Genomic DNA, 25,870 nt, shown 5'->3' with positions numbered 1-25,870 from the left:
GGGTATGGGTATGGCTTTTGGCTCTCAAAAGGGCATGGTAACTTTAGCTCAAAGATTGTTGATTGATATGGCTTGGGATGGGATTCAATTTATAGGCCAAGGGGTAGAGGGATGGAGGGCTTAGATGCAAGGATGGATGAAGGCTTAAGGAGGGCTAGGATGCACTCAAAGGAGAGCACATGGATTGTGCTTGTTTAGCACCAATGGGAAGGTGACACTTGTCACAAGGAGGATGAGTGTGAGAGGGAAGGGTAAAGGGTTGGTTAAAGGCATGATGAGTGGGGTTGAGTATGTAAGAGGGATGTAAGAGGAATGAGTGTGGAAGAGGGAAGAGTGTGGAAGATGGATGTAAGAGTCATGAGTGGGCTTGTAATAGTCTTTTATGGTTTGTAAGAGCACTCATGACTTGGTGGTTGGGATTTTTGAGGGGAGACTTTGATTTGGTTTAGGAAAGTCTTAAACTTGTTTAGAGAATGTGACAACATTAGGGGGTGTATTAGGCTTTGGTTTAGGATTAGATTAGATATGTTAGAGATGTGCAAGTGGATGGCATTAATGAGGTTGGGTGAGTTAGTGGCTAAGCTAGGTTAGTATGGGTGGATGGGGTGGATTAGGTTAAATGGAGGATTAGGGATAAGTTAGGGGTTTTTGGATTTGAGGATTTTATTTATCAAATAGATTTATTTAATAAATGGGGATTTTTGGAATTAGATAGAAGAATAGGATTTAATTGATAAATAATAGGTTATTTGATTTATCAATTAGGACTATAGATGATTAATTAAATTAATCAGCTAGGGCTGGGAAAGGATTAATTAAATAAAAATTTAATTAATGATGCCTTTACAGATAACTAAATAGGATTACTAAAGTGGTGTAATCAAATTTAGGTGTCTACACATACAACCTTAGAATGCTAGGAAATGTCATTGATCCAACAAGATTTGACAATTACAATTGATTGTGAGCCTTTGAGACACTTTCTCATTATGAACTCCTAAAATGTTAACATCTATCCACTACATGAAATCATCACTAGACCCTTCATAATTCTTTTGGACTTAGGGAACTCATGTGACAAATGCATGATTTTTTATAAAAGAAAGGGGCATGGGGGGAACACTTAAAGTAAATGAACCTAACAAAATGAGCCAACTTAAGTGATGCATGGGTAATCCAAGCCCTCACAAAAGGTAATACAAAATTATAATATCAAAGGGTAAAACTAGGATTTAGGTAGGGATTTAGCCATATTCCTTTCACACCATGTAAACCTTGAAGCCATGGATAGATATCTCTAATTGGATTTTAATGATGGCAACAAAGAAAACAAGTTGTGGGGGGAAAAATTGGCTAACACTAACAAAAGCATACTCTTCAAACTAATACAATACAAGGATCTTGATAAGAAAAAACATACTTATCTCTAACATATTATACTAAACCACATATGTATATTTTTTATATCTTCCCATCTTAAGAAAAGAGATGCAGTAAATCATTACTTTATCTAGCTTCATGATTTTTGTTGTTTTATCTTCCCTATGCTTTGTTATTTCCTTTATCAAGATAATCTTAATAAATTTTTAAGGTTGATTAGAATTTGATTTGTTTGTATCTAATTATTACTCTTCTATTCTCTTGTTATTCTTTTAGCCTTTAGCTATCATGGATCCCCAATGAATGCATTTCTAGAAAAATCCAAATGTTTGGTCTTCCAGCGGTCTTGGACTTATATTGTAAATGCCTCTTCATCAAAAAATCTCTTAGGGTTCTCAAGATAAATACCATCATTAAGTTGAGGGGTTTGTTTCCCCAACTAGCATTTGATGAACCCGTCTCTGAGCATCATCTCTCAATGGTCCTATAAAATACACATTTATTCATGAGAATAGTAGTATTCAAGATCTTGAGAAAGGTGTTTGTAACAAATACAAATTGGTATAGAGTCCTTAGCAACATTTCATTGAAATTTGTGGCTATGTGTTGTTTAATTGAACCAAACAAGCCTAGCATATCCTTTGTTTACAAATGGTTGTTTAAACTTGAATATTTGGGGAATCTGGATAAAGTGATGGCCAACATCCATAATGATGTGTACATCTGTTGACCTTGTCATTATTATATTCTGGTTGATAATATGTAGCTTGTTCTTCTTTATCTTGCAGTCTCATCTTTTCATTCTAGTCACCTCATCAAATGGTTCCCTATCATGAAGAAAAACTTAACCCTTTTGATGGTATTCTTCTACTACATCCTGCAAGTAACAATAATTGGATAGGTATCTACTTAGTTGAAGAAAAAGTAGAAGCTTGGGACAACAATTTGGTTTTGGATAGAACTTGTTATAGCCTATTTTGGGGATTAAGGAGCCTAAAGAAAGTGAACAAATATCTCCCTTGATTATGCCAGATGATTAAATCTTTCATTTTACATCATTTTTCATTCATAGATCATGTATAACATCTCACTATTAAAATAGAAGATTGACAGGAAATGGATACTACTGAAACCTTGCTAAAGACTTAATCAAGATGTATAACTATAGTAAATAAATGATGAATAAAATTAGTTCATTTATGAATCTCTCCCCTCAAAGTGGATAGGAAAATATGCTTTTGTTGCTTAAGATTCTTTAAGGAACTTGTAATTAAAATTGTGTTTTCATTATCATAGTGACACGTTTGACCCCCAAATTGAATATAAACAAATTGATTCCTAGACTACTAATTGGATTGCATTAAAATTTAACTAATATAAAACCATACTGAATAATATGTAGTTAGGTCATATTTTATAAAAAGCCAAGAACTAAATTAAATTAAACTATCTAGATTTGGAAGTTACCAAAATTGAACTAAAAAATATAATTCTAATCATTTTTAATAATAGGTTTAGAATCCTAAAAACTATAATCAAGCACCTTAATGTAAAAATCAACATCTATGTAAACCTATTATTCAATTTCTATAAAATAGAAACAATTCTCTAATAATTTTAGAAGATAGGCTTATATGTTTTAAGTCAACAAACCTATATGTGGGAGCTTTGCTCTTCGCTTTTACAAACTTCAATAGAAAATTGTCACCCCCAATCATTAAAAAAAAACCCAATTATTTTGACTATTTTGAATTGCTTTCTCATTATTTTATTTTTTTCTTAAATTTATTTCCTTTGAAATTGTTTATATTCTTATCTATTTATATTCTTTCTATTTTGTATACTTTCTTTAAAAATCTTTCAATATTCTTATTAGTTTCTTTTAAATACTCATCACCAAATTTGAATAATGAAATCTTTGGTGGATTTGCAAAGAAAATGATTTTTTAAGATGTTGAAGCCTTTATTTGTTTGTAGAAACATCCAACAAGAAAAATGCACGTGCCAACTCTAGATGCTTCTGTTGGAGTAGAGTTCAAGGCATGAATAACACCATCAATGATCATTACGTGCATGTTGGTAGCAAGAGGAGGCCTAATGTTTTCCTACAATATCAGAATTTCAAGAAAGTTTAAAAAAAATTAAAATAGAAATATTTTGTATTTTTTTCCTTTTGTTTTTCTTAAAATGGAAAGGGATAATGTTCATGTTCTATTGTGTTTACATTGTATGAGTTTGAACCTTGATTTCCCTTGATCTCATGGAAATATTAGCTATGGCTTTAAGTGAACTTTGTTTGATTGTTGTTTAATTTGTAGGCAGGGTGATATTTATGGGCCATCTCCTAAAAGGATTTTGTTATGCGATTGCTTGCATTATTTAGAAATAATTTTAGCAAGGATATCCTTAAATAGACATGTTGTTCCTTTATCTAAATCAAAATCTCATCTTTATGTGTGTGTGTAGGGGTAAATCATGTGGGAGGGGACATGTTCAAAGAGGTGCCATCTGCAAACAATGTATTCATGAAGGTCGGTGGTTTGAATCCCTTCATGCCTTCTCCCCCCCCCCCCCAAATTTTTTATCTGGGAGAGGTTTATTTGAAGTTTCTTCATGGGTTTGTGTTTTTTTTTTAAATTATGTAATGGATAATGCATGATTGGTAAGAAGATGATTGTGTAAGGATTTTGAAGAAATGCAAAAAGGTGATTCAAGAGATAGGGAAGGTGACCATTTTGAATGCTAGGGAAAAGATGACGCCTAATCTTGTATTTTACGAAAAGTTTTGGTGTTCCAATGTTTTGATAATTGCTATGGAAAATTTGGGCCTCTTATTCATTGAGGGAAAATAAATATCATCATCTTGATTGTAATCAATATTTTTTAGCAAGATTAGAATATAATCTTCTAATTTTTTTTTCTAAGGTTTATTAACATGAATCTTTCAAAATCATGATATATGTGCATTGATTTTTTTAATTTTGAATTGGATATGTGATTTGTAATGGTATTTTATTTATGTAATTGCTTCAATAAAAATTGATTGCTAATGTTTTTTTTAATATTTAGAAAGATGGAAGATCTATGTTTTAATAGTAATCTTGTGAAAATACATCATATGCTTTATTTAGTACATAAAACTAAGGATTTTTATAGTTTTTCTTTCTACTTAGTTTACTGGTCCAAAAGAATACACTATAATTTAAAATATGAAACAATTATTTATTTGATAGAGTCTTTCCTAAAAAAACAAATTTAGCTTTAAGTTATTAGAACTTATAATTTAGTTTTTTTTTTTGATAAAATGTTGGTAAGAAAAATCATGGAAAAATTAACGTCTAAGTTTAGACTTATAATTTCTTTTCATTTTTTACGAAGATCATTTATTTTATAAACAAATTTAGAAAACAAAAAGAATTTGTGAAATGTCAATAGAAAAATCATTAAAAAAAAAAATGAAGTACACAATTTTTAAGAGTTGTTATTTATTTTTTATATTTTAAAGTTTTTTAATCCTATCAAAATCGATTGTAGATTGTATAAATATGTAACACTAGAAAATTAAAAAATAACTTATATCTAACAAGAGGACAAATAGTTAACACTAAAACTTTATAATCTTATATATTTCATAAAAAATTACATAATATTTATAGTGTTCAACTTTTATATTTATGACAAGACAAATATTAGAGAGGGGGTCTAGAATTTGAATATTGATCATTTTTCCTACACATTGAGAAGCTATTTTTTGTTAAAATGATAGTTTTATAATTAATTTTATTAATAAACCATCAAAATATGTTTTTTTTTTTATCAATAAATGACCAAAGCCTTGATTAAATTATAATTAAATCAAAGTCTTACAGAGAGTCCCCCGTTCTGACAGGCACTGGTAGGGAAGAACGGGGAAAGAAACCCTCCAATCTTGCCCGGGACCGTAGTCCTATATTATACATTGATAAAAGGGGCATACCCCAATTTTTACAATGATAAAAGGGGCATACCCCAGTAGATAATATCACAATTTCAAATTTTCAGTAGATACAGTTTTGGGGCATACCCCTATTATTTACATTTGCTTTCGAGGCAAGTAAAATACAAATATCCTCTTATCTCCAACCTAAAAGAAAGATCTAAAGCAAAAGAATCTGCTCGTATCCATCTTTTGCCTGTCTAAATCTTTCCTATTAAACTGCAACTCTATTTATAGGAGTACATTCCTTGCCAACCTGTGCCAAATATACCTATCTTTCTAAAAATTGTTTCAAAGGACTGGTTAATCATAAACTATTTTGTCTGATAATGAAGATCTATCAGCATCTTTACTACAACTTATTTTGGAAATCTATCAAAAAAATACCTCATCTTTCCTAATTTAAATTTGAAATACAAGAGAGGGAGAGAAAATTAATTACCAAAATGGGATATCACTTGATCAATACCTGTGAAACACCAATAGCTGGGAAAGCAGTAATAAAGTATTTTTCCAAGACACAGATATTGTGAAAACCGCAAGTCATAGGATTAATCACAGATGACTGCTCATAGCATATACTTTAAAAGACCAATCCAGTAGACTAAATCTCTATCCAAATAATTCCTAAGAATTATCCATTAATCCACTCTTTCACGAAGGCATGCCAAGAGAATACCCTATTTGGTCTGAGGGTTTGAGAATAAATACTCCAGTAGTTTAATCAAGTGCTTCTCCAACCAAAATAGGCCTAGTTAATCTTGCTCAAGAAAGATTATCTGGATATCTCAATAGTAGCCTCATTCATACAACATAATTTTAAAGAGCATATCCTCTAATTTTAGATCGGAGCACTGTTATTAATGTATGATAATCCCATCAACATAATAAGAAACAAACTCAGAAATCAATCATAATAGGAAGCATCAATAAGATGAAAGTTCTAATTAAGCACTTCTTCTAGAATAAACTTACAGGGGAACCATAAGAAACAGACACATACTATTCTAAAAGGAAGCGGAAGAAACCCAGAAGAAATTTAACACAGAGACAAATTAGTTCTATAATGTTCATACATCAGAGGATTACTACATGAAGTCCTAAATTTAATCAGATGATCAATTTCTCACAGCCAACCGAAGCATCTACAACATTCATACTTTTAAACTAAATAATACTATTTAAAAGATAGAGTAATATATACACGTTTTCCATCCAAACCCAAGTTACAGGGGGGTTTTAAACTTTCAGAATTCTATCGTGTTCATATATATACCATAGAAAGAATTTTATATGGGAGGAGATTAGATCCTAGACCCTTAGTATTCCCAAAATAGAGTGCAAAATTAGGAGGTATCAATCTGTCCGATATAGAGTATCACATAAAGTTTATACTACTACTGAGCTACTCCAGCTACTTAAACCAAACCTAAGACCGGATTCTTCAAGCTATATTAACACATTACATATAAAAGTCCTTACTACTGAGAGACCTACCCCATCCTTAATCTTTCTATGTGACCATAAGCACTTTAGGTTCATCTTCAATATCATCCATGGCCATATTCATGGGTAGATCGATTCGAAGTGAGACCCTACTTTTTTTTTCAGACTTGAGGATGTCGAAATTGATAGCATTTAGATCCTCGAAGGAGACTCTCGACTCAATGTATGTATTAAACAGTTTGAGGTAGTTGTATACCCATTCATTTCTGTCTTCTTCAATGATCCCTTTCTAGCATAAAAGAAAATTAATGTTGGCTACCATACGAGGCCATTCCTTATAGAAGGCTAGGCCTTCCCTCATGAATAGGGCTTGTCGATGAAGGGCCATCTTCAATTCTTCATCACCCTCCGGGAGACCCATGTATTTTTCAGGGTATGGAATTCTGCCATTATCATCTATGTTGTATACAGCCTTTTTCAGCCCCTTCCTCCACGTTAGGCTGAGAATGTCAAAACAAAGCCGTATAATGTCCTCCTTAGGGATCTTAGCCCTAACCATTATCCCAATAAAAGAGTCGATGATGGAGCTGTTTGTCCTCCAAGTTGTAGAATAATCAAAAATTTCTTCACCCAGTGCTCTGTTAATAGCAAATCTAATCATGCCATCAGTGATTCTCAATAGCCGGCTCCATCTTTCAGGCTTGATTTTGCCTAAGAATGTCATAGTTCTAGTTTTGGTAGAGTGAAAGACGTGAATGTTGGATTCCATCTTTGATTAGAGGACTACAATACCAAAGGTTCTAAGCAGAGACTAAGAGGGGAGGAAACTATGACCAGAGATCTTCACTCTGAACTTTCCTTCTACTACAATTTTGGGAATGCCTTAAAGTTTTAAATGAACCAGCGGTCATGAATAATCACGAACTGGCTTGAACTCTAACATATACCTCACACAGATGTTGGAACCTAACTTCGTACCCTGTCATGATAATTTAGGTCAGTCATACAAGCTTGGGAGATCCTTCCATATCTTGTGATGATGGGAGTGAGATCATGCTCAGCTTTGGCATGCTCGAATCAGACGGGTATTAACTAACTATAATTAAATATTCCAGTGGGAATGATTTCGAAGAGACATACAGGGAAAAAGGAACAACATGTACTCTTTCTAAAATGAAAGAATAATGAAAATTAATATCAGTACTGAATAATCAGTCATATTGCTAGAAGAAGGAGGTTTTGGATAGTTTTATCTAATAATTAGATTACGAATGCTAATTACATATCATAAATAAGGTGTAATTTATTAATGATTAAAATAATAGACTTAATCCTAATCCAAAAGTACTCAATAATTAAATTCTAATTATATACTTATAATACTTGTTAATGTTACTATCTAACACAGGTATGTTAACATCTCTGAATAGATTAACATATTTGATCTCTGGTTATATATATATAAGAAAATATTATTATATCTATATACCTATAGTTTAAAATAATATAAATGATATTATTATGTATGTATATATATATATATATATATGACTATAAATATATAAAAACTAGTATTAAGTAATTATTAATAATTTGGACCTTCAAAATAATTTTTAAATACTATAAGTTAGCTGATTTATTATGAAGGATTATAAATCAGAAGGATATAGGAATTAGCATTATTTTAAAGAATATAAATATTTGACAATATGATACATTGCTTAAATTATATCTTGAGTTGATGTGATAATATTTCGTTGAATATTAATGCTTGTGAATTGGTTGAATATAAATGCAATTCTTTTGAATAGGAACTATATCTGGGCTTGGGATTTGCCCAAAAAGGTAACTTTTGTATCAATCTGCAGTTGATTATATTGATAAGTAACTATCTTGTTATTATAAAGGAGGGGAGATATCTGACTTGAACAATAAAATTGATTCTCCATCCGCACTCTTATTGGCAAGTTCATCTGCCAATGAGTTACCTTCTCGATAAATATGACTGATATTGATCTCCTCGAAATGCTCTATTAAAATTAACACTTCTTGGAGTTTTGAATTCAAGACCGAATTTGGGGTCTTTTTTTGTCTGATAGCGTTAAGAACGACTTAAGAATTGCCTTCAATGTGGATTTTGGGAAGGCTTAATTTAAGACAGAGCTGAAGACCCTTCTCCAAGGCTTCAAGTTTTGCCATGTTATTGGAAACATGAGGAAGGGGGGCAGCTAGCTTTGCTACCCATCTTCCATTCTCATCATTTAAAATACATCCTACCCCGGCTATACCCAGGTTCCCTCTCACTACCCCATCAAAGTTCAATTTGTGCCAACCTGGGGGAGGAGGGACCCATTTACATTTTGCCCTTGCCTCTTTATTGCTTGCCACATACACCAGTGGTGGATTGATAAGGTTGGACCATAATTTCTTCATAATTCCATCCCAATATGAGAAAGATCCTTCCACATGCGCTGTCTTCCTCAGATTAGCATTCATTACTTCTACTATTGAAGCTTCTAGATTTAGTATAAATCTACCTAGATTTTGCTCTTGATCTTTAAAAATACGACGGTTTCTTTCTTTCCATATTTCCCATACAACTATGGATGGGAAAATATTCCAAAATTTTCTATAGACCCCATGTCCCATATTTGTGGGCCATGAACATAGGAGCCCTTTAAGAGAATTCTGTAGAGGGGTAGCCCGGTTTAGTCAGGACTTGAGCCATTCCCAACAATTTTGTGTGAAAGGACAATTGAGAAAGAGATGATCAGCATCTTCATTGTTCTGTTTACACATGACACACCAATTAGGACCATTTATACCAAATCTAGCAAGTTTGTCTGCTGTTAAAGCTTTGTTCTGAAGGGCAAGCCATAGAAAGAAACTGACCTTAGGAAGACAAGCTGTATCCCAACACAATTATAATGGGATCTCCACCGAGTTCCATTGCTATGAATGAATAATAGCCTGATAACCTTGTTTCACACTGTATAATCCATCCTTTGAACCAGCCCAAATAAGACTATCTAGCCTTTTGGATTGTTTTATTTTCCTATTCAAGATGATCTTTTTGAAGGCTACAACTGATTCTGGATCAAGATCTAAATCATCTATTGACTTCCATCTCCATCAAAGTTCCCCATCAATCAACTCTTTAATTTTGTAATCTTTGACCTTACTACCCCACAATGATTTTAGCCTTATTATTAGGTTTTCTAAATTGGGAAGTGTGTTTAAAGGGGGGAGCCCATCCCAGGAGTCTTCCCAAAACAAGGCTTTATCTCTTATAGCCACGTCCCACGTTAGGTATTTGCTGATAATACCCCTGCATTTTACCATGAAATTCCAGCATTCTGACCCTTTAAGAAAATTTCCCATTCTAAATAGCGATTTCGGCTTCGTTGGATCCAAATATTTATGATATAAAATTTTAGCCCATTTGTGCTCATGTTCTTGGTATAATCTCCATACAAGTTTGGCTCCCAAAGCCTCATTTTGCCATTGTGGTTTCCTCAATCCTAAACCTCCACATTCTTTAGGTTTGCATAAATTGTCCCATTTAATGAGAGCGAGTTTCTTATCTTTTTCCTTATCCTTCCAAAGGAAATTCCTAAGTTTAGATTTGAATCACTTGGACATCCAATTTGTGAGAGGAAGACATGCCAAAGGGAAAATTGGGATGGCTGAGAGGACAGATCGTATCTTAGTAATCTTACCAGCCTTAGAGAGCCATCTATTCTTCCAACTTCCAATCCGCTTATCCACCTTTTCAATCATATCCTACCAAACTTTGATGTATCTCAAGTTCTTTTCCAAGGAGATACCCAAATACTTACAAGGGAACATACCCTTTCTATATCCCATAATTCCACATATCTTCTTTTCCATTTTCGGAGAGGTGTTCATAAAGAATATTTCGAATTTATCTTTATTAACCTTCTACCTTGAAGCATCCATATAATTTTGAAGTATATTTTTAAAACCCATAGCTTCTTGGATCGAACTCTTGCCAGGTAAAATAGTGTCATCTGCATACTATTGATGGGTAATGTTAGGGAGGTTTCTGGTAATAGAAATCCTTGAAATCTTCTGAACCTGATAAGCATAGGAGACTGCTATACCAAAGGCTTCAGCCATTAGAATGAAGAGAGAGGGAGATAGAGGGTCTCCTTGCCTAATACCCCTGGAGATTTCAAAGAAACCTTCAGGAGTCCCATTTATGAGAACATAAATCTTCGAAGTTGAGATAAACTTAAAGATTAGATTTACCCATTGACATGAAAAGCCAAATGCTTCTAGAACTTTGCATAGGAAACACCAATCAACCATATTGTAAGCCTTTTGTATATCTAATTTCATAAACATACATGGTTCTTTATCTATGGCAGTCGAGTGAATAGCTTCCTGAATAATGAGTATGCCATCCAAAATGGATCTACTTGGAACAAAACCTATTTGTTCCTCAGAAATCAATTTTGGCATAATTACCTTGAGTCTATTGGGTATAACTTTTGATAAAATTTTGTAAATAGTGTTGCATAGAGCTATAGGGCGGAAGTCTCTAGGATTTTTTGGACATTCCTTCTTAGGGATAAGTGTGAAGAATGAGTAATTGATTTCAGCCAGCAAGGATCCACCATTTCTTGACACTTCAATTGCTCTCCATAGGTCTTCTCCAAGTATATCCCAACATTTTTGAAAAAAGAAAGCTTGAAACCCATCTAGGCCTGGAGATTTGTCTGGACTCATATTAAAGACCATAGTCCTTACCTCTTCCAATGTTATTGGTCTATTTAGATTTTTATTTTCTTCTGCCGTGACCAATTTTGGAATAAATTTGAGCATTCGGGCCTGTGCTTCCCTATTAGACCCTTCATAATTATTTAGTAAATTTTTTAAGTGAGAGACTATCGTGTCTGCAATTTTTGCAGGGTTTTTTGTACGCAAACCCTGCGGAGTTGAGATACTAGATATCTTCTGTAGAGATTAGTTCTGAATAGTAGAATTGTGAAAAAAATTTGTGTTTTGATCTCCCTCTTCCAACCATTTCTCTCTGGATTTTTGTCTCCAAAAGGTTTCCTCTTTGGATAAAATATCTTCTTGTTTCATGAGGAGCTCTTTTTCTAAAGTATATTTCTCATAATTCATGCCATATTTTATAATTTCCTGGTTCAGGTTTTTTAGTTTATCTTCAACTTCCAACTTTTCTTAAAAAATGTTGTTGAAGTGTTCTTTGTTCCACCTCAAAATGTTTTCTTTCAACAATTTGAGTTTCGAAATGAAAACGAACATTCTGGACCTAGCGAAGTCCGCTTGAGTCCACCATGTCTTAATCAGTTCTAAAAATTTTGAATCCTGAAACCACATCTTTTCACACTTAAAAGGATTTCTCTGTGGTTTAGAAGGTTTTGAAATCTCCAAACATACTGGGAAATGATCTGATCCTACGAAGGGAAGAATGGAGGATTGGAAGTTCTTATTGTAAGAAGAGATATTTCCTACAATAAAGAATCTATCTAACTTTTTTGCAATATAATCATTATCCTTTCTTCTATTATTCCACGTGAATATACCATTGCTCGGAGGAATTTCTAATAAACTAAATTTATTGATCCATACTTTGAATTCTATTGATGATAGCGAGAGATGTTGAGTATCCCCTATTTTCTCATTTAAACTTAAAATCGTATTAAAATCGCCTCCTAATATAATCGAACAATCTTTGTGTTCTGAAATAACCATACTTAATTCAGCCCAAACAATTTTTTTCCCTATTGTATTATTAGGACCATACACATTGATTAGGATAAATTTCGTATCTGATTTTAGGCTCTGTATACTAGCACACATCCAATTATTGTTATTAAATAAATAAGTTAGACTAACTTTCTTAGGGTTCCAAACAATTCCTAAACTCTCCGAGGCACCTATTGCCTCTATGAAGATTGAACCCCACGTTCCTAACATTTTGTTAAATTTGTCTCCTTCTACTTTATTTAGTTTTGTTTCCTAAATTAATATTATTTCTGAATTAAAACTTTTTAAATGTTGTTTTGTAATGCCTCGCCAAGGGATCCAAAGAATTTCACTAAGTTTTCCAAACAATTTTCTTTTTTAAACATGAAAGATAAACCATTCACAACATTTGCGGAAGCAATAGTAACATCCAACTGAAAATAACATAACATAACAGATTACATTCTTTAAAGATCCCTTAGCGTTGAATTACTTCTAATCATAACTTATTCATCTAACATCACATCCTTATGAAATAACAATGATACATCTAATGTACTTAAACAATATACAAGTGTACATTTTAGATTGCTCAATCATCCACTGTACATGTTACAAGGTATGAAAAGCTTAAAAGAATAAACATCCATGTAAATAAAGTACATCATCATCCAATATAAATCCATGGCATAATGAAACCATAACAATACATGATACATCATCATCATAAAGATATAAACATCCATCATAAAAGATAACCATATATCACAAACATAAATAACTAAGTGCACGGTTCCACCCAACCATAAATAGCATCATTAGATCATCATAGATCCTAGCCATCCCTCCGTGCGTAACATTCCAAAGCACTGAAAAGATCATCGGCTATAAACATAGTAGGAATGTCACTCCTAAAAACATCCTACTAACATGCAAAGCAAAGCATAATATATCATCAACTAACATATGAAAATCATCAATGTAAGAAACATACCAATAAATACATCCATCATAAGGTATATCATCTATCATAATGCTCCAAGAACATAATGAAGATAAATACCAACCAAGAAAACTCCAGCCACGGCATCTCAATGGATCTCAAATGATAAGAGTGATAAAACACTACCACCCGACTGCGTGGAACCTAAATGGTCCACTCCCACCGTGCTGAGGAAATAATCTCAAGTCCCAAACAGGCTATCAAAATCACATAGCCCAAATCTCTAAAGTCCAAGAATCCTAAAAGTATACTAACTCAAAGGTTCCATTCACACAAAATTGACATCTAATTCCTAGAGGCACAACAATGACATGTAGGAAACCTACTCTACAAGCGGGAAAGTGTCATCGCATTTATCTCGTACAAGTTACCCTGGTAGTTAGCTAAACTCCATGGGTCCATACAGATCTCATGCGGCCACTAGTATCCTCTCATACTGACGAGGCATACCATGGAATGCAAGGTCGCAACCATGCGTCTCACTACTCCCATCCTAGCCTGTACAAGCGCTCAAGGCATGTGCGAGAACATCAAAACAATTATCTTTTTAGGTTCATTTAATCCCCATTTAGTGTGTAAATGTTATCACTTATTAACCAAACTTACAATGAGTTACCCTGGCAGCCACTTAGGGCCCTGGCCCCCATTGCAAGCCACTTCCCGACACTACACATAGATTACCTACCTTAATGCTCATGGAATCATAATCACCACAGTCCTGTACAAGCGACTGTAAAGAAAATCCAAAAGATAACCCATAAAAAAAAAATCATCAAATATCCACAATATAAGCATCAAATATCCATAAGAATCATCAAATCACCAAGATAAGAATCATCAAAATCTCCATGAGCATCCGAAAAGAATCCATAGAAAATCATGATCACAACAGTTCTCTATTGGCAACTGAAGGCATCACTGATAATCATAAGTATCCATTGGTTCTCAATAACCAAAATATATCATCACATCCATTGGTTCTCAATAAGCAACCAAGAATATCTCAAAATCATACTGAACGAAGACTCCAAAATGGTTGAGTCAAACATGTCACAACATGACATCATCAAGACTAAATCCACATTTCAGTCCCATCATGGTGACTAGAAAATAATCCAAGGATAACTGAACGATGACTCAAAAATGATTACCTCAGGTGTCTCAAACACATACATCTCAGCTTCACACATGAAGACTGATGAACAAATACAAACATTTCATAGAGCATACGATCACATAACCATGGTTGGGCTTATAAAGATCGAGACCAAATTAGATCAACATGCCAACACATCTCATAACCCCCGAGCCTTTGGTAACAACCTAGGACTGGTCAACACTAGTCAACCCAAAACCCAAAACAAGAAGCATAGAGAATACATGATGCAAACACATGTTTTGGTTTTGTTATAATCTCATAGTTGAATAATGTGCAGAGGTTCATTTTCCATAATTCAAGTGTAGGGTTTTCAGTTTCCATTTTCAAGTATACTTCAAGTGTCTTAAGTTTAATCATTTGACCTACAGGTCAACCCATTTGTTCCTCGATAGAATTATCCTTCCATTATTTTAAGAAAATTCTCTAAAATAACTAGCAGTTAATTATTTACTTACAAAATTTCCTCAAACTCTAAGAGTGTCTTCCATTAATCAAGCCATTACAATCAACTTTTGAGTGATTAATTTACAACTCTTAAAACACTCTCCAAGGCAATCATTTAATAACAATAATGTTCATTAATTAAAGTCAATCTCGTATATTCCATTTAACAATAAACCAATCTCTTGACGTTCAAGTTAACAATTCTTTTTTTTAAAAATTCGCCCTCATTTAGAATCCATTGCCCTAACTTAATTAATAATTAATTTCACTTCTTCTATTATTAATTAATAAATCATATAACACTAATGCATAATAACAATAAGATTCTATTTTCAATACATGTTTTTTTCAAGTAGGTAAGAATTCATAATCTTACTCTTGTAACTAAACCCCTTCTCATATACTCAAATTGTATCATGACTCAAAGGTAATTATTTATCAATAATATTTGATTACTGAATAAGTACAACTCAATCCCAAAACAAAATTGAATTTCTAAATGACAAATGTGGTTAACATTATAAGATGACGTTTATCATTAAACCCCATTAGCTTCAATATTAAAATTCTTTAATAAGCCATTAACTAACCTCAATCGAATTAATTAATTAACCATTTAAAACCATTTATACTATCATTCATCAAACATAAACTTATTGCCATTATAACTCAATCTGGGAAAATCTTTCCATTAACTTTATTAGCTAGTATTCAACTAACTTTAATACAATTAAAATTTATCAATGATATTCAAGAATAATTTACAACTTAATTAGGCATAGTATTAAACGAGCATTTTTCGATTATAATTAATTACAATTAAATTATATCTAATTGTATTAATTACTATATGAGTACTAAATTCATTGTTCCAAGAATGTTTTAAATCAAAATTTAAATCATTATTAATAATGATACTCTCATTGCCAACCTATAAATTAGGAGTTAGAATGTTTAATACTAATATTAATTAATAGATAAATATCTATTAATTAAACCTTTAATTATATAACATAACCTTGACATATAAGATGAAAAGTGTAATGCAAGACAAACATTGAATCAAGCGACTAAGTCACTATCATCTTATAATAGTGCCGCTGCTAGGTGTGAGGATCATCCTCAGTTTATTAAAACCAGATGTTCCCTTTATCATTACTCTTTTACTAAGGCATTTCAATTTATTTTTTTTCAATTGGATATCCTCTGTGAAATGGTCGTGAGCACCTTTGGTGTACCCAAGGCTTGATTTCATTTCAGCAATGGTCACTATTGTAACCATTCCCATGGCATTGATTCTAGACTGTGACTTGGCGTCGACCAATAATGGGTGGAGGTCGACTCACTAAGCGTTTCATACACCGCTGACATTTAGAATCATCATGTGATAAAAATCACTGTAAAATAACATGTAAAGGCTATGCAACCCACGCTCACAGTTCTTGCTGATGGGTAAGCTGTAGCCGCAGTGCCGATGGAGACTAAATATATCAACTTTAGAATTATGTCTTTAAATTATAACTATATCATCACTGCACCATTATACATGGAGGCGTTTTACTCAAGGTTTTCTCTGTAAGCGATTGATGAATCGTTGTCTTATATCGTGCGGCTATAACACAAGACCAAACATGAATCGTTCCCTTTCTAAAATTTCGATATATATATATATATTATCACATGCATCTATAATCGTAAGGATCAGGAAGACATCTTATCAATGAAGACTAGGAAAGCTTGCAGTTTTGATATATATGAAGGTCAAAAGGCTTGCATGCAGACTGTTGAGCCTCCTCTTTCATCTCTTTATACAATCGTGTCTTCTCAAAGGCTGTGCCGCTACTGAGATTAGGAGGATGCAGGTGCGACATATATTAGTTGAGCTTTATTAAAACTTTGTCAACTTCTAAAAATTATGCCCATCGTCGCTGGTTTAAACCACACAATCAGGCGGCATTAAAAGGGCAGCGTGGGTACGCTGTGATGCACAGCTACCCTGTGCAATCCGCCAATGTACTATGCAGTGGGGTATGGGTGTTAATTTTTCCCCCCCTCCTTATTACAAATACATATATATATTTTATTCAAAAGTAAATTTCCCCAACACAATTTTTGGCAAATGTTTGTTATAACATTTCTCATTAGCTTTTATATATCAATATAATACACTGCATCTATCAATATATGATCAATTTAAAAAAAAACTCCCCTTCCAACATAGGGGTTAATATAGATACATTGTTTGGTATTAAACTAACTACATACTCAAATCCAATCCGGAATTTTCTATTTTATTAAAATCTCCATTTCAATCTTCTATCCAATTTTCAAGTTCAATCCTTGTCAATCTAAAATTCACAATTTTAAATTCGAACCCCAAACCTGATTTAGAACTGATTTTCTTTCATTAGAGAGACAAGAGTTTCCTAAATGAGTTTACTATAAAATATTCCATTGGTTTTCTTCGAAAGCAAATAGAATCAACATATAAATTCCATAGTATAGCAATCACAATAAAGACAAGAAAGAGAGAGGGAGTAATGAAATATGTGGAACGATCATGAGTACTTAGCTGGACTCTGATGCTAGACCACTACGCCTCCTGAGTCCATAGATAAGTCCCCTCCCTCAACATTCACAATTCCTCTAGCAATTGAACCTCCAAGTGACTAGAAGTGCTTGTAGAAGCATAAGAGCATGTAGAAACGTATGAGGATGGAGAAACATATGGGCCTGAAGAAGAATATGAGCATGTAATCTTGAAGCTTCCATTAAAAGCTTCCATTTAATCTTGTAGCTTCTATTCAGCTTCCCCAAACACACTAGGAGAGCCTCTATATAAAGGCCTCTAAGATGCATCTAGAGTGTCTCTAGAAACAACTAGAAGATAAGCATGACAACCAAGCATGGGTCTTTTCCAACCTTCTAGATGAGTCTTAAGGTTGTAGACACCATGTGCTCAAATAAAATGCTAACTTCTAAGTGTAGACAACTTGTGCATTCTTAGAGTGCAAACTCCAGTGTTGTCTACATGACAACTCTCGAGAATATGCAAACTCCTATGTGAGCCAATATTACAATAATATTTAATTTACTCTTTCCAATTTTATTTATTTATTTATTAAATCTCATCCACTAACTTTAATAATTCCACTTTTCAATCTTAATATATTTATATTTTAATCACATGAGATTTAGAATCTTTTAATAATTTAAATATATTTTCCACTTTTAAATTTCATTTTCCAAAACTTAATTGCTAAAATATTTATTAGCTTTAATAATATTATTATTTAGTCATTTATTTAAAAATGAACTCCAAATATATTATTATTAAAATAAATATTGTCACATTCCATATTTAAAATTTTAACTTTTATCTTCAAATTTAATTATTTTATTTAATTAATTTCTCAATTAATTAAATAAAATAAATATTAAAATATCATATTAATCTTCCATTAAATTAAACTATTAATTAAATCTTTTAATTAGGCTTAATTAGTAGAAAATACTCCAAGGACTCACAAGGTAAAAATATGAAAACCCATCATAGTGAAAATACATACAAAATCAAACCAAGGGTTTAAATCTCGAATTACGTTATCCGACGCATTCGAAGGGTACTCAACTCAGATACTTGTCCTAATTTTCCAATTAGAACAAATGGCTTAAAGGGTTGGGATTTGGACTTGAGAATTTATCTCCCCTCTCTTATCATTGAGATAGTGTGATAGGGTACGCTCATCCTGGCAATTCAGGGAAGTCGATACTCGGTACCTCCAACCTGCATAAAAACCATGCATGTACAAGCACAATATATATTAAACTAAACAGGCAATGGCAGGAAGTGGTGCATCGTGTAGATCCCGACTAGCAGGTGACTACGACTCCCTTCCTTAACCACATCAGACACGCCATACAAAAGAAAACACACAAAGCAAACACACACACCATACACATGCAAGTATGGGGTAAGTATCCATAATAAAACACATATGATAATAAACCATCTAACTAGTCATCATTAATAATTGAAAGCAATGTAATAATCATCATGCATACATGAAATATAAAGTCTAAGTGATCTCATCACATAATAAACTGAATCCATAGCACAATATCTGATAATCCCAAAACAATGCTACTAACCATCAACATAGAACTAACCCTAAAAGAGTTCAGCAACGATAACAAAATGTGAACTAGGGGCAGGCACTACATGTTTTAATAACCTTTTCTTGCTGGGGGCATTTAGACCCCTAGCATTCCATGAATTTATCCTCATGTAGTCTTAGGAAGGCACTTCCCCTTCCCCATGTTTAGGAGTTCATCAATTTTCCTCTGTTCTCTAGCTAGGCCTTCAGCCTCACATAAATCCTTCAATGATCTCCTCCCCCTTTTTCCTTTTGGCTTACCATATTTTGGAGAGGTTATACCTTCCTGATTCATTTCTATACCAAGCTCTTGCTGAAATATACCTAGTTCTTGTGCTGTTGGACAAATGCATTCCTCTGTTCTTTCAAATTCTTCCATTTCCAATTCTTTGTAGATTTTACTCCCGAGATTGTCCTCCTCCAGTTCTTTATTCTCTCTTTCTCCCATGTTTGTTCGTTCACCTACCTGATTGTCTTTTGACTTCTTCTCACTCTGTTTGTCCTACTTCCTTGCACTATCCTCCATCTGGATCTTTATGATATCCCTTTGGAGATCTTCAGCAGTATAATCATCTCCTCCCAGTTTGATAATTTTTTGGATCAGCCTCTCTTTCTGAGAGGTAGTACTCTTATCTAAATTATCAAAGTCAAACACCTTAATAAGTTCCTCTGATAGCTGCTCAAGGCTGTTAGCCTCAACCTATGATAATCCAACCTCTGGTGTAAAATCTAGGTCCTCATTTAAAAATTGCTAAAAGTCTTTAATGATAGAGACTTCTAGTCTTTTGCCATCATTCTAAATCTGCGACTGAATCTCCTCTGGGGTGAACGGTGAGGAAGGATATCCATCTGGTGTCTGCCAAAATTCTGAAGTTCTTCTAGCACCTTCAATTTGCAGGGTGGTTAACTCTGATTCAGGGATAAAATTAGTGTTCAAATGATGAGAATCCTATTTTTCTACTCTAGAAGCTGCTTCTTCCATCCACACCTTGGGAGAAGAGAAAAGCATGACATTTTCTGCTTCACTTATATCTTGATTATCTGTTGATTCTGTAATGCTATTTTGTATCTCTCCTTGTCCTGCAGTATCCGTGTTCCCATCGATCTCCTCCTGATATATATATATATATATATATATATATATATATATATATATATATATATATATATATATATATATATATATATATATATATATATATATATATATATATATATATATATATATATATATATATATATATATATATATATATATATATATATATGTTACGCCCCTTCATTTTTTATGATTTTCAACTACTTTCTTCATTTCCATCCTCCTTATTACATCTTTCTTTATACTTTGCAGGAGCCTCATGCCTTACTGTGCCTTGCTCAAGATTTTGGTCTCTATTCCAAATCCCATCTGATTTGCATGTTGTTTCATGATTTTGACCAATTTTTTCTCTATTGCCTGCCTCAATTCTGATTTTTGTTGATTCTTCCTTCTCCTTCCATTTTCTATCATCCTGGGCTTCCTTCTTTGTATGATTCACAAAATCCAATTCTGAGGGAGGGAAAACTTGATCTCCCAAATTCTTTTTGTTTGTCCTATAATCCTTACTGTCTACTCTGTCTAATAATTCATTTCGCTCTAAAGCCTTGCTTTTTTCCTTGTACTATCTAACAGTTGGCTCTTTCATTTTTCTGGGGTGCTCTCTTCTGTCATTTGGAAACTGAATCTTAATTCCATCAGATCCCCTTTTGTTGGTCTTATGTTTGTTGTCACATTTTTCTGTTCCCTTGAGTTCCTTGTCATTTTTGCTACAAACACCATTCTTCAATACTCTTGTATCCTTTATTAAATCTGCTTTTGAGATTAATAGGGTATCTTCTATCTCATTTGGCATTATCAATGAAGACCTCTGTTCTGCCTGAGAATTTTGTCCAATCTGAATCTTTGATCGGTAGTTTCCTAAATTTTTATTCCTTTTGACTAATTTAGAACTTAGTCCTGGGAATTTGTCCCTGAAGTGCGATGTGAGGGGAAGGACCTCAGGTCTGTGATTATTTTTAATTTTAGATTTTAGTATATCAATGATCTTCCCTTTATACTCTTAAAAGGCTATATCATATGAGGCTTTCCTGGTAATAATTTTCTTTTGGAACTCTGAAGGGTGATTAATAGTAAGTTTGATGAGAATTTTAATACTGTTACAGCTAAAAAAGGAAGCATCAATAGTAATAACTACTCCTATTGCAGAGCCTGTTTCATAGATAATATCAACATCACATAGCTCCAGAGGAAGTGACATGGAATACCATAATGGGATCATACAATCCACCTTATCAATATGAAAATTAGGAACCCATTCAACAAATTTGACATAGAGACCTTTAAAGAAACATTCCGAGAAAGCAATAAACTCATTTTTAACAAACTCTTCTTCACATTTTAAAAACAAAACATTTTCATGATGGTGAAAGATACTTAACTGTTCCTGGCAATTGTCTGATAGCCATTCCATTAAGAGATGGATGTCTTTGGAAGGGCCAGTCCAAATTGTGAAGATAGCTCTCTTCAGACAGTCGAACCAAGAATCTTCAACATCATCAATGGTGATGTGAACTGGTTTGTCAAGGGGGTTTGGTTGCAGTGATTTAAGAGAACAATTAGGGTTAGCAGAAGGGGATGGGTTGCTAAGCCGTTTATGAGAGGGTATATAGATTGGAGAGGAGACTAGTTTTAAATTAGATTTAACATCTGGAAGATTAGAGGGAATTGAAGTGCTTCTTGGAGGGGACAAAGATTTGAAAGAATTTGGAAATACATATTTAGTCATGTTAAAAACTCGGATCTGGTTATCGAGATGTTCTACCGTGAATATACGCAACTGGGGGTGCGTTCCAGATAGGTTTTTGATATCAGAGGAAGCTTCTGCATTGATTGTAAGTCTTTGAGGCCCTTCTTTTGGATGGAAGCGGGTGGCCTCGACTACTGATTTATCCAGAGCCTCGAATCTGTTGGCCGTAGGAACATCGAATCTTACATCCATTTTACCATATTTTAGGTTAAGAAATTTGCTTTGGTTCGCTAGAGAGCTTCCATGTCTCGCCATTTCGATGGTGCATGCATTTCTGGACAGTCTCCATTTGTTCCTTTGCCCTCGATTTGGGCTTGGATAACTGAGTGAAGTGTTCGCTTTTGGCATTTTTGCAAGTAGAGTCATTCAGGTTTAACAAGTAATAATTATTAATAAACTAATGATACCATCAAAATATGTTGTAAGCAATATACTAGTTGATTTAATAATATAAATATATTATTTTACTATATATATGATAAATATTAATATTTATAATATAGATATTTCTATTTATTTTTAGATATTGATAGTACTTTACAATTTGTTAAAAATATAATATTAACTTTCTATTTTAATTTTATATATTAATATTATTTTAATAACTTACTTGTATTTATTTTAAATTATTTTTATATTCTAAATAAAAATATTATGATTTTGATTGACTAAGTAGCTAATATATACTCTATATGTAGAATATGTCAAGATGCATCGAGGCATTGAATTTTTTATTTATTCACTTTTAATATACATTAAAAAAAAATTCAACGCCTCGATGCATCTCAGCGTATTGTACATTTAGAGTATATATTAGCTAGTAGCAGTCGCGGCATGCATAACACATTGAATAATTAATTTGATTATGTTTAATATATAACTTTACAATTTATATCATCATTAGGTTTAGTATTAGGATTTCTATTACTATATATTTATTATTATAATAATTAGGGATAAGTTTTAGTGTTAATGTGTTTATGGTTGGAAATGTGCTTAGTGTTAATATTAAAGTTAGGGATAGTGTTAGGGTCAGGGCCTGGACTTATATTATCATTACGAATATAGTTTATGTCATGATCAATATTAGCAGCTAGGGTTAGAATAAAAGATTATGTTAATAGAATGGTTAATGTTATGACTATATCTAGAGTTGGTGTTAGGGTTAAAGTTTAACTTATAGGCCTAGAGTTAGGCTTGGGATTATGGCTACAGTGTCTGTTTAGATCATGGTTTGTATTATGCTTAAGATTGAAATCTTGATTAGGTTTAGGATTATAGCTTAGGATTAGGATTATCTTCAAGGTTAGACTTTACATCATGGTTAGTATTATGGTTAAGATTTAGGTTTGAATTAGAGTAGGATTAGGGCTTATAATTAAAGGATTTTCATTAGGGTTAGGGTTTCCATTGGTTTTAGTATTAGTGTTAGAATTAGGATAAACATTTTAAGTTTATGGAATTGTTAGGGTCAATGTTTTATTTAGGATTATAATTTAGTATAATTTATGGGTTAATAGTTAGGTCAATGGTTAAGGATTTAGGATGAGGCTTTATCATATAGGTTTATGATTTAGCTCAAGATTAGGGTTTAGGGTTTAGAATTTATAATCAGGGCTTAGAAATAAATTTTGAGATCAAGTTTTAACTTTAGGATCCATGGTTATGGTTAGGGTTAAGGTTTGTGTATGCATTTATAATGGTTTTTAAGTATAATGGTTGCAGTTAGGGTTAGGGTTAATATTAGGGATTAAAATTATAAACATAGATAGGATTCGAATTCATCAATTTTAAGATTATAGTTAGGTAAATGGTTTTAGGGTTAGTTTTTGAAATAAGTTTAGACTTAAACTATACATCATGGTTAGGGATAGAGATAGGATTATCATCAGGGTTAGGGTTAGTGGTATTATTAGGATAAAGGTTATAATTATGGTTAGTATAAGAATTATGATGAGGGTTAGGAGTAAGGGTATTTTCTAACTATGGTTTGGTTATGATTCAAATTGATCTTTTGTTAGGACTCAAATTAGGATATAGTTATCGTGAATGTTAGGGTTGGGTTAAAGGTTATGGTTATAGTTTAGATTATATTATAGTTAGGGTTAAAATAGGGATATATTAATTTAGTTAATGTTATGATTTAAGGAAAATTAAGGTTAGAGTTAAGGTTAGCTTAGGATAAGGTGCAAATTAGAGGGAAAATCTTTGATTTATAGTTAGGGTTGAAGTTTGATTATGGTTAGAGTTAATTTATTGTTTTGATTTTATTATACTTTGGGGGGTATTAATAGAGTTCAATAAAGGTAATAAATTATTTATATTACTCTTAAGATAATGTTGAGGTTTCGGTTTCAAGTTGGGTTACATATCATTTAAAACAAGGGTCATATTTCATGTATGTACATGTGTTTATGTATGCATGTATCTCAAATATAATATTATAATTTAGGATTAGAGTCAACTTGTTTTAATTTTATGTAAGTTAGGCCTCAATTAGGTTTTGAAATAGGGTTTTAGTGTAAGGGTTATAATTAGGCTCAATTCTAGGGTAAGATTTAGGGTTATGACATTGTTAGGGTTTATATGAGTATAATTTAGCATAGTTTAGGGGTTAATATTAAGAAATTAGGATAACGGTTTAGTATATAAGTTTATGATTTGGTTCAAGATTATGATTTAGGGTTTATCATTTATAATAAGGGTTTAGAAATTAAATTTTAAGATCAAGATCAAGGTTAGGGTTTGGATAATGGTTAGGGTTAAGATTTGGTTAGGTTAGGGTTTTGATGATGGTTAGGGTTAGGGTTTGGATAATTATTTTAGTTAAGATCTAGGGTTAGATTTAGGATTATGGTTAGGGCTATGATTTAGGATTGAGACCTCGGAGGTTAGGACTACAAATTATTGTCTATCAATTAGGGTTAGTATTAGGCTTTAGCATTTAGAATTTAGGGTTATAGTTATGATTAGGGTTATGGTATGGGTTTACAATTCTATTAGTATTATTTATAGGGTTAGGATATGGGTTGACATTGCTATTAGTATTATTTTTAGGGTTATGGTTTGTATCAGGGTTAAAATTTATGGATAGGATTATGATTAGGGCTTATAATTTAGGATAAGGGTTGGTGCATATCATCTAGTATAAGGGTTTACAATTAGGGTTAAAATTATTATTTAGTACTTAAAATTAGTTTATAGCTTTTAGAATTAGAGTTTAGCATTTAAATTTAACATTTTAGGATTAGTGTACAAAGATTAGGGTTTAGTATTTAGGGTCATGGTTTAAAATTTATGATTTATGATTATGATTAGGGTTAGGGTATGGGTTTACATCATTTTTAGAAGTATGGTTAGAGGGTTAGGATTTGTATTAGGGAAAAGATTTTGGATTATGGTTTTAACACATAGTTTTAATATTTATAATTAAAGTTAGGATCAAGTATTATGGTTCACTATTTAATGTTGGGGTTTATCATTTAGGTCTACAATTTAAATTGAGATTTAGGAGTTATGGTTGAGCATCTAAGATTAGGTGTTATAATTTATGATTAGGGTTTTGCAGCTAGGATTATGACCAAGTTTAAAATTTAGGACTATTATTTAGCATTGAGGTTTAAGAGTTAAAATTTACGTATTTAGTATTTAGGCTTATGATTAAGATTTAAGTATACTTTACATTATGATTAGTATTATGGTTAGGGTTAGAGTTCAAGT

General features: G+C 32.5%; 1 pseudogene; it reads right to left on the bottom strand.

The window, feature by feature from the left end:
• The window catches only part of LOC149558764 (putative disease resistance protein At1g63350), an 85,698-nt pseudogene extending 65,946 nt beyond the window's left edge, over window positions 1–19,752 (bottom strand).
• Window positions 19,753–25,870: the final 6,118 nt, after the last annotated feature.

Source organism: Cupressus sempervirens, chromosome 5 (genome assembly GCF_028749045.1).
Source record: "Cupressus sempervirens isolate cs-2001-9-10 chromosome 5, ASM2874904v1, whole genome shotgun sequence".
NCBI classification, from domain to species: domain Eukaryota; kingdom Viridiplantae; phylum Streptophyta; class Pinopsida; order Cupressales; family Cupressaceae; genus Cupressus; species Cupressus sempervirens.
Note: the sequence above shows the minus strand (reverse complement) of the source record. Positions and strands in the feature narration are given on the sequence as shown.